Genomic DNA, 4,448 nt, shown 5'->3' with positions numbered 1-4,448 from the left:
ATCCATTGCAGTTATGAAAGGCACCTCAGGCGGTTGACACCATATTGGATTTCAAAACGGCCTTGAAAACATTTTACGAAGACCTCACATGCTTATTTTGGTTCGTATGGCGGTTTCATATGCCACATTATGTTGATGAAACTTCAATCTTTTGAATGGTATGCTTAAAGATGTAATTGTATTCTTGTTTCACATTAAATAGGGTGAAAAACCGCATGGTACAGGGGTGGACCATGTACGATCAATGTGTACTACAACCCCAAAAAAAGTACATTATAACGCGTCCTGACATCGGAGATGGGCATCAGACGCAACTTCTTGGTGGTGAGAAACGGAGCTAAAGCCCTCTACTCCGGTGTCAGGACACATTATAATGTACTTTTCTTGGGATTGTACACATTGATCGTACATGGTCCACCCCTGTACCATGCGGTTTTTTACCCTATAGAGTGAATAAGGCCGATCCTGAATAAGGCCGATCCACTCAAATAACTATGGATCCACTGCGGAGTTTCCCCCCTCTATTGCTATATTGGATTTAAATAACTGCCTTTAACACATTACTAAGATTTCACATGCTTATCTTACTTCGTATGGCTGTTTCATATATCTCATTTTGTTGACGAAACTTCAATCTTTTAAATGGTCTGCATAAATATTGATTTTGTTTGTATGGTATTTTTACGTTGCATGGAACCCAGTGGTTATTCAGCAACGGGACCAACGGCTTTACGTGACATCCGAACCACGTCTAGAATGAACTTTATCACCAGAAATAGAAATCTCTCAACCCTCAATGCAATGCCCGAAAATCGAACTCGCGATCACCGTGGTGGCAGGTCAAGACCATGCCAATCACGCCACTGAGGCACTTGAAATATTTAATTGTCTTGTTGTTTCACCAAGTAAATTAAAAGTAGCCTATTTTTCCGAGCAAATGGCCGTAGCCCCTCGTCAAGGTCAAATGAATTAGGCTACTGGAATTTTCAGTTTTAGGCATTACAAAAATAAATGAATAAATCTCATGCCTACCCTAACAATCACGATCCCCTTATTCTACATTCATCCCGCAGTCAACAACCACGTTTGGCCTTAAACCACCACATAATATACTAGGTACAAATTACATTCGACATGCAAGCAGGTCGGGGTTCACTTCAAGAACTAAACACACAATAAGTATATCCTACATATAACGAATTGTAACGTACAATTACACTTAATTACCACATGGTAGGCAATGAAATTCGACCGGGAATCTGAGCAACACTAATGCAGCATATACGATTGGGTTCTCTTTAGGGAATGAGGGCTTTGCGGGCTAGACGCTTCCTTCGCGACCAGTTAGCCAATTTAATGCTTAAAGTGCCTCGTAAGTTGAACGAACGTCGTTAACGAGACACCATTCAAGAGAGTGTTGACTATCTCCGCACCGATTTCAGTCCAAGAATAGTCACAAAACACACCAAATACAGGAGACGCGTTGCACTTTGCCACCAACCGCATTTCCCCCCACAATTCAGCTGCAGATCTGCGCCTGCGGCAGCGGCAGATCAAGTGGGGAAAATGGCGCACACGTTTTTCAAACCAAGGTACTTCCAAAAACTTGAATTAAGCCCTTCATTGCCTTGTAAATCGTCTAAGAAACCCTTCAAGTGCAGATAGCTAAGCGACACCCAGTGCTTGACAGTAACTTTACCAACTCTGAACCAGTAGATTAGTACTTTTTGAAAAACGAAACGGAGTTCAATGTGCTGAAACTTTGAAAGCCGGAGAGGACAGGTGTAAATCGTAGGGGCAGCATAAACAGAAGTTACAGAACTTGAAAATGCCATTGCCAAGGATAACTAAGCTAATCTGAAGCTTCCACCACGGCAAGGATAAGAAGGTCTCTTGCTGCCGTTACTTGTATCGGTGCGTTTTATTGGCTGGAGTCTTTAATGTATTGGGACATCGTTTGCTTTAGTTCAACTTTTTTTTCGAAAGTTTGCAACGAAATATTTTTGAACTGGCGACGTTCATCACACTAAATAAAAACAATGTTAATTTAAGGAAAAGAGAAAATGGTTGGTTTAAAATTTTAGCGTAATCTGTCATGTTCAATGTAATATCTGTCGCGAATTACTATTCGGCGACGTGTTAATTAGGTTCTGGCCTGTTGTTACGGCCGACAAATCCACCCGATGGCAAGGCTTCCAGCCCTATCACAAGCAAGGTCTAAAGAATAGACCTTGATCACAAGGTCAGCCCAGTAAGGTACCACGAGAAATTTCGGCAATTTTAGGTATTACGAAAATAAACATTTACGGTAGATCTACATAATTTCTGCGGTGACCTACACTGGGCTATGGCAGTTGCCGTTTTCCTATGCAGTTTTACCTCCTGAACAAAAATTTAAGATATATTTATTCGGACAACTGTAATTTACCTTTGAACTCTATCCTACGGAAACGGGGACTCCCATTGGGAACCGGACTTCTGCTTACCCGTACTTAGGTACGTACTTATAACAATCAATGCAATTACCAACTTACGGCCGACGATAACTGATTATAATGGATAACTCATATTGCTACTGGTCAGACAACACGCCACCCTCGAATTAGCAAGTTACGTACAGCAAAGCTGGACTGACCCTTCAAGGTAACTTAACTCCATGGGACTCCAGATGAAAAGGGAACCCTCAGTGGCGTGGTTGGTTTGGTGTATGCTTCCCACCTCGGTGGTCGAGGGTTCGATTTTCGGCTATTCCATTGAGGAGTGAGATGTGAATTTCTGGTGATAGAAGTTCACTCTCGACGTGGTTCGGAAGTCACGTAAAGCCGTTGGTCCCGTTGCTGAATAACCACTGGTTCCATGCAACGTAAAAACACCATACAAACAAACATGAAAACGAGGTTGAGGAAGATGCAGTGCGGAGTGCGCCACCCCTTTTTATAGCCCCACGGACTATTGAATTATGGTGAATAAACGAACGTTAATAGCCAAGACCTCATTTTCTCAGACTTGTGAATGATGGTGAACAAACGAACGTTAATCAGACCTCATTTTCTCAGACTAAGTTAAATTTTACGTACCATAACGAGTGAGTGTGCTTTACAGGGTCCAAACTCAACGAAACAATTAACCAATAACCCAATACAAGAACCATTCTCCCACTTGCCGCCAACAGATACCAGGGATTCTGAACACGTGTGGACAGGCGGAATTTAATCACGGGAAAATTTGCGCAAGCGTTTTTTCGCCACAATAGCTCTAAATTTTTTCTAAGTGCAACGAAACGTCATTTCTCGTCCATAGGGTACATGTTGATATTGATGTCAGCATTCAAGTGTCACATTAAATAAAAATATGTGAAACCGGAATTGAATTACAGTAGAATAAACACAGGACTATCCATTATAATTTATTTCGACGCGTTTCACATTCACATGAATGCATAGTAGGTGATCTTTACAAGTATTGAAAATATATAAACTGGCAGATTGTCTAAATAATCACTTACATAAATTAAAACAATAAATGCATATATAAAACTAAATTATAATTAAAACTTTACTCAATTATACAGAAAATAAAGGGAGATGTTAATATAAAAATTACATACAACTAAATTCTAGAAGCACTGGGGTCGATCTACAGCCACAATATAGGTACAACCAAAAAAACTATTAATAGCCTACATATAAAGAGGATAGGAAAGGTGGAGTCGCACTGGGTGTTCAACTCGGGAATAAGTTGTTTGATTAAGAGACTAGAGAATAGGTAATTAATTTATGATTGGCTCGGAATAAAATAATCTTACTTAGCTAATGAATCTTTTACATTTTTCTGTTCACGTTGACCAACTGGACTGGTCTGGGTAGCTTGAGAACATCCAGTATGAATGCTAACTCCCTAATGACAGAGTACACGCACCTTGGAACCCACATGAGTTCTAGTGACTACATCCGGGAACAGCATATTTGTATACCTACCATACGATACGAGAGGACATGGGGGGTGATAGACGGTCTTTTTAATCGAAACAGAACCAATTGAGTATTTATTTCCAATCAGAGAATTCCTAAATGTTAGTTAGCCTATGAGGAACTCTCCAGAATCACTCAAGTGTGAGAGATAAAGATAAGTATAGATCACTAAGAAAGGAAGTTACATAGAACAATTATGATTTAGGCCAAGCGCTGGGACCTAGTATGAGGTCATTCAATGGTGAAAACGAAATTGACAATAAGAAGGTTCGAAGGGTGTAACAGGAGGGAACACTCAGACTCAGTTGCGCTATGAAACAGTTTTTGGAGGTCTCTTGACTGAATATTTACAATTTTATGGTGACTTCTCACAGATGGGGGTCGGATTACCCTGACTACACTGAATTTGGAGTGGCCACGCGACCACGAGAATCTAAGAAAGAAAAACTCACTAAAACAACTATTCTTCATAAATGT

This window comes from Macrobrachium nipponense, chromosome 18, assembly GCF_015104395.2.
Source record: "Macrobrachium nipponense isolate FS-2020 chromosome 18, ASM1510439v2, whole genome shotgun sequence".
NCBI classification, from domain to species: Eukaryota; Metazoa; Arthropoda; class Malacostraca; order Decapoda; family Palaemonidae; genus Macrobrachium; species Macrobrachium nipponense.
The sequence above is the reverse complement of the archived record's forward strand: the minus strand, read 5'-3'. Positions refer to the sequence as shown.